General features: G+C 35.5%; 1 long non-coding RNA gene across 1 annotated transcript in view; it reads right to left on the minus strand.

The window, feature by feature from the left end:
• The window catches only part of LOC114077856, a 17,525-nt gene extending 5,766 nt beyond the window's left edge, over positions 1–11,759 (minus strand). Inside the window, exon 1 of the long non-coding RNA XR_003579134.1 lies at positions 11,650–11,759. This is a non-coding gene — a long non-coding RNA (uncharacterized LOC114077856). The remainder of the gene's footprint in view (positions 1–11,649) is intronic.
• Between the last annotated feature and the right edge of the window lie 726 nt (positions 11,760–12,485).

Genomic DNA, 12,485 nt, shown 5'->3' on the forward strand with positions numbered 1-12,485 from the left:
GTGATGCAAATGCCATTAATCTTGTTCGTGATGAGTCTAGCTGGTTTGTGGATTCTGGTGCTACTTCTCATGTCACGCCAAAGAAGGAATTATTTTCTTCTTATACTCCAGGTAATTTTGGAACGTTGAAAATGGGCAATAATCATGAAGTTGAAGTTATAGGCATTGGGACAGTTTGTTTGAAGTAACAATGGTTCCAAACTAGTTCTCAATAATGTCAATCATGCTCCAGATGTTCGCTTGAATTTGATTTCTGTGGGATATCTTGATGATGAGAGTTATGTTAATACACTTGGTGTTGGCCAGTGGAAGCTTACTAGAGGTTTGATGGTTGTGGCCCGTGGTAACAAGTTGTCTAACTTGTATGTATTTCAGGGCTCCATCTCCAGAGACTCAGTAAATTTGGTGGAGAATGATACTTCATCAGAGTTATGGCATAGAAGGCTGAGTCATATGAGCGAGAAGGGGATTGATAGTTTGGCTAAGAAAAATTTGCTTTCTGGAGTGAAACAAGCAAAGTTGAAGAAATGTGTTCATTGCTTAGCCGGTAAACAGAAAAGAGTTTCTTTTCAGAGTCATCCGCCTTCAAGAAAGCTTGATTTGCTGGAGTTGGTACATTCTGATTTGTGTGGTCCTTTTAAGGTAAGATCTCATGGTGGTGCACTTTACTTTGTGACTTTTATTGATGATCATTCTCGCAAACTCTGGGTATTTCCTTTGAAGTCCAAGGATCAAGTACTTGATGTGTTCAAGAGTTTTCAGGCCTTGGTTGAAAGACAAACAGGGAAGACATTGAAATGCATCCGCTCAGATAATGGTGGTGAGTATATTGGTCCTTTTGATAGATATTGCAGAGAGCAGGGTATTAGGCATCAGAAAACTCCTCCAAAGACTCCTCAGTTAAATGGTTTAGCAGAGAGGATGAACAGAACTCTAGTTGAGAGGGTTAGATGTATGCTTTCAGATGCTAAGCTGTCAGATTCCTTTTGGGCAGAAGCACTTAATACTGCTGCTTATGTTATCAATTTATCTCCTGCTGTTGCTTTAGATGGTGATGTCCCTGACAGAGTTTGGACTGGTAAGAATGTTTCTTATGATCATCTTAGAGTCTTTGGGTGTAAAGCCTTTGTACATGTTCCTAAGGATGAAAGGTCAAAGTTGGATGTTAAAACTAGGCAGTGTATCTTCATTGGTTATGGTCAAGATGAATTTGGCTATCGTTTCTATGATCCTGTTGAGAAGAAACTTGTTAGAAGCCGTGATGTTGTGTTCTTTGAAGACCAAACAATTGAAGATTTTGACAAAGCTGACAAGGCTGATTTTCAGAGTAGTGAGAGCTTAGTTGATGTTGATCCAGTTCCTTTGACTATTGCACCGGAAGAAAATCTTCATAATGATGAAAATCAAGTTGATAATGAAGATGGTGATCATGTTCAGAATGACCGGCATGATGTTGTTGATGCTCCAGTGCAAGATGATGTGGTTGTCCAACAACCAATTATAGATGCTCCAGAGAGTTCTCTCAGACGATCTAGTAGAGAGAGAATTCCTTCATCTCGTTATTCTCCCAATGAGTATGTACTCTTGACTGACGGGGGAGAACCTGAGAGTCTTGATGAGGCCATGGAAAGTGAAGAAAAAGAAAGGTGGTTTGATGCTATGGAAGATGAGATTAAATCCTTGCATGATAATCATACCTTTGATTTGGTTAAGTTACCTAAAGACAGAAAAGCTTTGAAAAACAGGTGGGTTTTTCGGGTGAAACATGAAGATGGTAATCCAGTTCCACGGTACAAAGCTAGATTAGTTGTCAAGGGATTTAATCAGAAAAGGGGAGTTGATTTTGATGAGATATTCTCTCCAGTTGTGAAGATGTCATCCATTCGTGTGGTTCTAGGCTTGGCTGCAAGTCTAGATTTAGAGGTTGAGCAAATGGATGTTAAAACTGCTTTCCTCCATGGTGACTTAGATGAAGAAATTTATATGGAGCAACCGGAAGGTTTTGAAGTCAAGGGTAAAGAGAATTATGTTTGCAAATTGAAGAAGAGCTTGTATGGTTTGAAACAAGCTCCCAGGCAGTGGTACAGGAAGTTTGGTTCTTTTATGAGTCAGCAGGGCTTCAAGAAGACTTCTTCAGACCATTGTGTTTTTGTGCAAAAGTTCTCTGATGGTGACTTTATTATTGTGTTGCTTTATGTTGATGACATGCTTGTTGTTGGTCATAATACTTGCAGGATTCAGAAGTTGAAGCAAGAGTTGAGTAAGTCTTTTGCTATGAAAGACTTAGGACCAGCAAGGCAGATTCTTGGCATGCAGATTGTCCGTGATAGAAAGGCCAAGAAATTGGTATTATCACAAGAGAAGTACATTCAGAAAGTACTTCGCAGATTCAGCATGGACAAAGCTAAGGTTGTCAGTACACCTTTAGCTATGCACTTCAAATTGAGCACGAAACAGTGTCCTTCTAGTGATGATGAGAAGGAAGATATGAAGAAAGTTCCTTATGCTTCAGCTGTTGGTAGTTTGATGTATGCGATGGTTTGTACAAGACCGGATATTGCTCACGCTGTTGGAGTTGTTAGCCGTTTTCTTTCTAATCCGGGAAGAGAACATTGGAATGCTGTGAAGTGGGTTATGAGATATCTCTGTGGCACTTCTAGTCTGAGTTTGTGTTTTGGTACAGGGAAGCCTATTCTTTGTGGTTATACTGATTCAGACATGGCTGGTGATGTTGATACTCGCAAGTCTACTTCAGGGTACTTGGTTACTTTTGCAGGGGGAGCTGTGTCTTGGCAATCTAGGTTGCAAAAATGTGTTGCTCTATCTACTACAGAAGCTGAGCTTATTGCTGTCGTTGAAGCTTGTAAAGAATTGCTTTGGATGAAGAGATTCTTGGGGGAACTTGGTTGTGCTCAAGAGAGGTATGTGCTTTATTGTGACAGTCAAAGTGCTATACATCTTGGCAAGAATTCTACGTTCCATGGTCGGTCTAAACACATTGATGTGAGATACCATTGGATTCGAGATGTGTTGGATTCTAAGTTGCTTGAGCTTGAAAAGATTCATACAAATGACAATGGTTCCGATATGATGACTAAAGCTTTGCCAAGAGGGAAGTTTGAAGATTGTTGCATGGTCGCCGGGATGGCGGTCTCCTCCACATAGTCGTGAGGGGGAGAATTGTTGGGTTATGGGCCTTTTTCCCTTCCTATGTGGATAAATAAAAGCCCAATTTGGACCAACCCATTTTTGCCCATAGGCCCATTCTTATGAGGCAAATATAAGCCTATTTAGGTCTTATTTTCATATACACAGAGAGTTTTTTCAGCAGCCAAAAAGAGAGAAAGAGAGCAGTTTTCGCAGTCAAAATTCAGCCCTAACAGCCAACTTCAAATTGCGATTCCCGCTTCGTTTCTTGTCCGATTGAGCTGATTTTTGGACAGCATATTATCTTCATCTCAATCTTTGATTAGGAACTGACAGAGTTGGATTTGGTTGCCTGCAGCTTCAGTTTTGCTGTCGTGAACAGTAGCTGCGAAATTGGTGATTTTGCTCCTTTAATTCTCTAGATTTGGTGCAATCTTATTTTGTTGTTGCTCGTTGTTTGGCACTTGTTTTGTGGCCAATTTTGGAGAACAATATTGTAACTCTTGGTGATTATAGTGGAGCTTTTGGTCCCGTGGTTTTTTACTCTTCACATCGAAGGGTTTTCCACGTAAATCTTGGTGTCTTGTGTGATTTGTTTATTATTGCCTTGTTATATTTGTTTGGTTGAATTACTTGCTGCCTTACTATCATATTGCTTGTGGTTGTTTGTCTTCTCTTGGTTCAAATCGAAAAGGGAAAGTATAGACTTGGGTATTCTTCCGCTGTTATCCTGTCAGGCATTCTTTGTTAGTGCCTTGTCTTTCCCAACAAATTTTACCCTTACTTTTTTGCTTTTCAGAATCTATACAATGGGATGGTTTTTGGTGAAGGATATTTATAAAAAAGAAGGGTTATATTTAGACAAAGACTAGCTGGAATTAATGAGGACACACATGATTAGCAGGCTCAATGATCCTGCTAATCATGTGCTTTTTGTGATTATGTGTGTTACTTTGAGCAGGGGTTTTTTTCCCTTCAGGTATTACCGGAGGGTCCTCTGTAGTAATGTGTCAACTAAGACAACAGATTCACATATGAAGAAGAAAATGTGTCAACTCAAACAACAACAGATTCACATATGAAGAAGGAAATGTGTCAAATTTCTAATATCCTCGAAATCAAAGAAACAGCCTACAGTCTCAAGAAGCCTTGCTTCCACAATAGCTGAGATAATTAGACTAATCAAAGATTTACATGATCAACTACAACTTGTATATCATGAGAGGACTAGACATATTGATATAGACTTTCACTTTATTAGGAAAAATATTCATTCTAAATAGTGATAAATCAGCAGATGCATTAACCAAGAGCTTAAGTAAAGTGCAACATGAGTATCTGACATGCATACTTGCTGTTCTAAACATATTTATATATCACCAAGTTAAAGGGGGCGCAGTCAGTTAAATTAGTTACCGTACAGTTAGTTAAATTAGTCACTATGTAGTTATTTAACTTAGTTATTGTAATGAATTAGTCAGCTGGGATATGGAAGTGTAGTTCATCAAAACTCTCAATTTGGGGCAAAACAGGTTCAAAAATATATGGCCCCAAGGCTGGACTAGATTATCTGGACAATGAACATAGGTTCAACTTGTTGTGTCAAGTAACTTACTTGTTATACTGTTGTCTTGATTTACATGTGGCAATTACTTTTGTCTTCAGTAGTTTTTTTAACTTTGTTTTTTGTCACTCTCAGGTAGCCCTAGAGGCACCTAGAGTTATGAATTTGAACAATAGCAACCACTTTTGATGTAGTACAGAGAAGGAGAAAACATAACAACTAAATTGGTGATTGATTAATGGAAAATTGAAATAGAACATTCAACCGAAACTTTATCTTTTACACTAAATACATGTTGTTGACACTGTTTGAATTTGAACAATTCCTACTTCTCAGGATAACAAATCCTTGTTTCAGAAAACTTCTTAGCAACCATGGTATATGATTGGCACACAACTCTCATTCCACCTATTTGTTCCAGGACATTATGTGATTTTTTGAGAAGTTAGTGGTGAAAAGTTGAGTGAAATCCATATGCTAAAAAAATAATATGATCTGAAATCACCATATACTAGAATAATTTACAGCTTACAACCAATATAATCAACATTAAATTACCTATAAGAAATCATGATAAAACAGAAGCAATTTCAATATACCAATAAAAAGAAAATTCAAATTCCTTTGTTATAAAATACAAAAATACTCAAACAGAAACTTCTCTTAGACAATCTAGACTTGGAGATTATGAATTTTCTGTAGCCAACATTAAGCTCAAGTAAAACATTATCAAATTCGACATATTCCAACATCCAACCAAACTCAAGAGAAAAACATTGGAGAAGACAATGATCGAAATTTGTCAACACATTGATACAAACTAATCAATCTTCTTCATTTGATTCAAAATCACTATCGAATTCTTTCTCATCACTTATTTCATTTTCTTCAAGTAATTCCTCATCACTTGTTTCATAATTCATCAGTTTGTGATTACTCCTCGTTAGCTCCAGATGTTCCTTCCCCATAATTATTTGGATTTGATTGAAGGACAGTAGTATCATATTCTTCATAGATGCCTTCACTATGCTACAATTCACCTGCTAATTCATCATCCACCAATTGTTTCAACACTTGAGATATCATTTTGATACGCTACATCCAATACATCCTCAACCTCCACTCTCCCCACGAGCTTTCTTGTTATAACAACATTCCACGGAGATTTATTCTTGCATAAAGGATAAGGAATGTAATGCACTTGTTTTTCTGTGCAATGATAAATGGATTATAGAAACGATATTGCCTTGTGATGATTAATTTCACACTATTTTGTATTTAGGATGCACTTTTGTACCACTATGATCAGGATCATACAACTTGCACCAAAAGATTACTATCTTTTTCTTTGGCCAACCAACGAGGTACTCTAGTTCTATAATCTCTTGAAGCACACCATAATAATCAATATCCCCCTCACCTTTTACCCACACCACACTGTTATTGGTTTTCTTGCCTTTTGGACCATTCTTTTGTATGAAATTTGTACCCATTGATGAAGTACTTAGACATTATTCTAACTCTATAATCAAGTCCCCAAGAAATATCACGTAAAAATTGGACATTCACGACATTAACTGGATGGTCAAATGCTTAATAGTATTAGGTAACACTTACATATTCTCTAAACCATTCTAAAAACCTAGGATAAACAACATCATTCCCATATGTACCAATAAAACAAATGCCCGGCAAAATTACATCTTTAATAAGTTAAAGGGATGGTGAATCTTGTTTAGAAGTAGGTAATGTATATATATATACCTATGAAAAGGTTTGACCTCAGGACAATTCAATAATACATGTGTTGTAGCTGACTTTAGCTCCATCTCAGTTAACTTTCGCTTTGGAGTGTGTTTTGGGACTTCTTTTCATGGATGATTAAATATTGAAAAGGGTGGTAACAAAGGATCGCTAATTCCTCCATCATCATTTCGATTGGGTCTATTTTGTCAAACACGACACATCATTTTCAAAATAATAGGAATCAAAATTAGAAATTTATCTTGCCAGATATGCTTCACGCATCGCTCCTTCTATTCTCCATCTATTTTTATGGTCCTTTTACTTTTGCCGGTAATCCTGTAAAGTATAACCTTTAGATGAAATTTTTTAAAATTCAAACACAAGAAAAATAATTAAAAGTTCTCACCTCTCAAATGGATACATCCATCTACCTTGAACTGGAATTCCAAGTTGTTCCTCTAGCACAAGATGAATTTGGAGATATTCCATTATATTGAAAAAACCAGGAGGAAATATTTTTTCCAGTTTATTTAAAGCTAGGAAAATGTTACTTTCCATGTAATTTATGTTCTCCACCCTCAATGTACTAGAACACAACTCTTTGAAAAAAAGACTTATTTATCTGACGGGTTTCCATATTCGATCATGCAAGGACTTGAATACAATAGGCATCAATGATTCCATGAAAACGTAACAATCATGGCTTTTCATAGACATCAATTTTCCTTCTTTCATATCGACACATCTAGATAAGTTTCAAGCATATCAATCAGGCTTCTTCAAATTTTTTACCCAATAACAAATCTCTCTCTTTTCATCCAAAGTGAATGTGTAACTAGTTTTAGGCTTCTTAATCTTGTTGTTAAGGTATGTCAAGTACAAGTCACTTCGCCTGCAATATTCTTTTAAGTCCAACCTAGCCATCACATTATCTTTTGTCTTGTTATTACTATCCATCACAATATTAAATATGTTGTCAAAAAAGTTTTTTTCAATATGCATGACATCCAAAATATGGAGAAGAAGGTTATGCTTCCAATAAGGTAACTCCCAAAATATGCTTTGTTTTGTCCAATTATGTGTAACACCATAACCAGGTATCTTGGATGGTTGGGAATCTTTTACCTTAGGTAATAAGCCTATGCCATATTTGCCTGCCATATTTCTTCAGACGATAAAGTTGCAGGGCTCTTCAAAATCCGCTTGGTTCTTCATAAATGCACTAGTACTTCTCCGATATTCATGATCCATTGGCAAGAATCGACGGTGACAATCGAACCATGAGTTCTTACACCCATGTTTTAATCTGAATGTTTTTGTGTCTTCCATACAACATGGCCAAGTTAATTTACCACCAGTTGACCACCCAGACAACATTCCATAAGCAGGAAAATCGTTTACAGTCCATATAAAAGCATCACGCAATATGAAGCTTTATTTATGGAATACATCATATGTTTCCACACCTTGATTCCACAACATTTTTAACTCATCGATCAAAGGTTGTATGTGTATGTCAATCAATTTTTTGGATTGTTTGGACCTGGAATAATGCAAGTTAGGAACAAATATGGACTTGTCATACATAACTCCGGGGGGAGATTATATGGCGTAACAAATACTAGCAAACATGAATATGGTGTCGCATAGACTGAAAATGCTGTGAATCCATCAGAACATAATCCTAACCTAATATTTCTAGGTTCACTAGCAAAGTCAGGAAACACTCTATCAAAATGCTTCCATGCTAATCCATATGATGGATGGCATAGAACACCAAGTGGCCTTTTATGTTCATAATGTCATCTCATGTGAGGCGCAAAGCTTATTGATGCATACAACCTCTTTAACCTAGGTATAAGGGGTAAGTAATGCATTGCCTTCACTCAAACCTTCTTCTTTTGGACATTTGTGACTTCCTTATAACGAGCTTAATTACAAAATTTGCAATTATCTAAAGCGGCATCATCTTTATAAAATAGCATGCAACCTTTTTCACAACAGTCAGTCCTTTCTGATGAAAGTCCTAACTTAGAAACCATCTTCTTTAAAATGTAGAAATCTTTAGGTAAGTCAACTTTATTAGGATTAAGCTCATTCATAAGACCAATGATCGAATCAATCCCCGCTTGATAAATAGAATAATCAGACAACTTAGAATGCGTTGAACCTTCATATAATGGTTGATTAGCTTCATTTAATTGTTCATAGAAGCGCTTAGCCGAATCATTTGGTTCTGATTGAACTCCCCAGAACATCCCAAAAGCATCCCTCAGTATTTCATCGAATCGAGAATTTTCAACATTATTATTCTCTATAGGATTATCCACACTATCAAACACATTCTGAAAGTTAACATTAGCTACATTGACGTCATTCTCTCCATGAACTGTCCACACATAATAATTATCCATAAATTCATTCTTCAAAATATGAAATTCAACTTTAGTTGGTTTCGATAACTTGATACACTTGCATTTGGCACAAGAAAACCTAATTGTGCCTTCAATAAGAAAATCATTTCTAGTTTTCTCCTTAGCAATAAATTCTTTAACCCCATTTATAAATTTCACCCTCAATCCCGCACGATTAGGATGAGTTCTATCATACATCCATTTACGATGTGCAAATTCCATCTACACAAATGAAATATTGAAAATTTTAAATAAAAAAAACTAGAAACAATTCAATGAAGAACACATCTATAAATGAAATCTTTTAAAATAGTTCATATCTGGCGAACTTGTTTAAGCAAATAAGAGAACACCACGTAGCACTTTTCAAGACAATCTTGGTAGTCAGTACGACAAGACGACAAAACGACAAGACGACAATATATATATTCTTGATAAGCAAAATCGTTACTTCATCAATTAAAAATAGAAAAACTTAATGTTTTAACTCAGCGGTTGTGAAAAGAGAGATATAATCGACAGTATAGGGTAGACACCTGAAAAGTGTCTGTGAAAATTAAGTAACAACCCAATTTTGTAGAGAAAATTAAGCATATATTAACACTATTATGTTTATAGAAGAAAAAAAATAGAAGGAGAAAAAGGAAAAATTGAAAAAAAAATGTAGCATGTTAAAGTCCAATCCAGTTATTTATTGGTTTGATTAGTCAAGGCATGATTTAGCAATTTCATGAGCATTTGGTTTCCAACAACTACTTCTTGAAGTTGATGAATTCTATTTCCAAGCTCGACCGATTTACCAAAACAGATATATCATAGTAAAACAAGTACAACTTCAATAAAGATGTACACTTAAACAATTCTATGTATATATATAGTACATATGTCCTAACTAAGGAGTGGTGAGATGAACCATACAAACAAATTAACCAACACTATGTCTATCTCTTGCTTCTGGTCTGCCATAACCTGTCAACATTATATCCTCCTGCTAGCTGCTCTCCTTCCTATTACTTACTCTCCTATATAAACCTCGCGTCACTTTAATTCACCTACCTAAACCCCACCTAACTCCCCCACACCTAGTATAAGAATATCATAGTAGCTACTTAAACCCTCTTTAAGTGTAAACTTTCTTGTCATAATGGTTTCCACAAATGGGATCTCTACTGCCTCTATCCTTCTTTTTTCCTCTAAACAGCTACAAGAATTCTCATCTTCTTTGTTTAGATCTTTACAGTTGTGATATTTTTAATATTTGTTGGATCTGCTTAAAGTTGTGTTATTAATTTTTCTTTGGATCTATTGAGGTGTTAATGCAACTAGGATTGAAACGAAAAAGGGTACATCTATTGCATGGCAAGAAATTCCACAATAGGACTTCAAATTGCGGATTACTAGAAAGGGTGAATCCAAATGGTATTTGATTTGACCATAAATCAAAAGGTGATCTTCATAGCATAGTTAATAAAGTAAAAACGCAATGAAGTTCCACACCTGAAAAGTTGAATGTATACATTTAGCACGTGCAACCTAACTAAAGAGTGATGGAGCTGATATATATAATTAATTTAACTCATTCTCTCTATATGTCACTTCTACTCTTCCAAAACATATCACTATTATAATCCTCCGGTAATTCACGGTATCTGCTCTCCTCTCCAATATTCACTCTCTCCTATATAACGCTCTTATAACAACCTATATACTTACTTAGCTACAAATACATAACAATAAAAAAGTAGAACATGCCATGTAGATGATAGAGCAAGTATTTCACTGAGGAAAATAGAAGCATAAATCCTCATAACAAGTTGAGAATCCTAGCTCTAACATTCATGGGACCATTTGCCTCAAAAGACAGAAAAGGCTTACACACGTCACACACTTAAAAACAATATCAGTGAGCAAACAACAAAGAAAGGTAATGTCGTACATTTCAGAAGAGCAATCTATCTTTGATGCAAGTGGAAGTTCAAACTGATGACCTGTTCTCACATGAAGGTTGAAGCTAACTTAAAATGGTCAAGCTATTACATGATTTCATCACCTTAAGTTACACAAACTTCTCACTTAGGGGTTAATATACAAATACAGATGCAAACAGATCCAAGACTTGTACTTCACACTTAAATCTTGCATGCACCAGGTACAAGGCTAAACTAGTGTTTTGAAGTCTTTTAACCACTTTTCGAAATTCACTAACCACTGAATGACTTTCCCTTAAATCAAAAGTAGGTTATAGAAATTCAACTACAGTTTTTAAAGCTGTAAAAAATATATAAATCAAAAGGGATTATACTCTTCCTTGTCTACACCGATTTCAAATTTGTGCCCAGGAAACTAGGTAATGAGCAAACTTTGGCCCATCATATTCTTGAATGTCTTCTTTCTAAAACTATCAAAGTGCATTCGTCTAAACCTTAATCACTCACCATCAATAAGCAAACAAATAATAGCGTGGAATTCATGTCCATACATTAACTTAGCAAAAAATATAGACACACCTATGACAAAAAAGTTAAGCTCTTTCTCATGATAATATCAAAGAATAACCCTACCCACTCAAAAGGAAAGGAAAACTTTCCAGTATTTCAATGAAATTGAAGTTAAAAATCTACCCACTCAAAAGGAAAGGAGAACATTCACAGTATACTTCAATGGAATAGAAATTCAAACCCCACCCAGTCAAAATAAAAGGATCTTCCACCCTACTTCAAAGCTATTGAAATTCAAACCTTTGCCAAATCAAAATTCAAAAGGAAAAAGTTTACATACCTTTTTCGAATCTCTTTGAGTGAAACAAAGAGCAACCTCTCCTGGTGAGCTCTCTGAGTGATGAAACACTAACCTTCCCTGTGAGCTCTTTGAGAGAAAGTGGCTTTTCTCTTCCTATTAAAGAGAGATTATATTGTTCCTATTTGCTGGACAAATATAAGAGAGGCTAAATATTTTTATTTGCTAGACAAAAAAATTAAATTATAAGAATTATGCTAGATCAAAAATAAAATTAAATTAAAATAAAAAAATCACTATAAAATGGCCGACTACAGTGATCGGCCATTTGATAATATTTTTAAAATTATTTTAGTAATTTTTCGACTACCGCGGTCCATAACCAATTAATTATTTTATTGACTTTATTTCGCAAAACATTATAATTTGAGTAGTCGAAATCATAGTAAAAAAAATAATATAGAATAAAAATAAAAATCTTAATTTGCCGATTACAGTAGTCAAAAAAATATCTACAATACTGAATGTTAATTTGTAGTCAGCAATTGTAGTCAGAAAATAACTTATTTCTGGTTGTGCCTTGAAATTGATCACACAAGCTCTCAACATATCCTCTAGGGTATGAATGGTACGCTCTGCCTGTCTATACGTCTGTGGATGAAATTTGTGCTAAGGTTAACTTGAGTACCAAGACCCTTATGAAATGACTTCCAGAAATGAGAGGTAAACTGAGGTCCTCTATATGAGATGATACACAACGGAACTCCATGCAACCTCACAATTTCATTAATGTAAAGCTTGGCATAGTCTTCTGCCGAGTTTGTAGTCTTGACCGCCAAGAAGTGAGAAGACTTAGTCATCCTATCCACTATCACCCA

The sequence above is a fragment of the Solanum pennellii genome, chromosome 7, assembly GCF_001406875.1.
Source record: "Solanum pennellii chromosome 7, SPENNV200".
Taxonomy (NCBI): Eukaryota; Viridiplantae; Streptophyta; class Magnoliopsida; order Solanales; family Solanaceae; genus Solanum; species Solanum pennellii.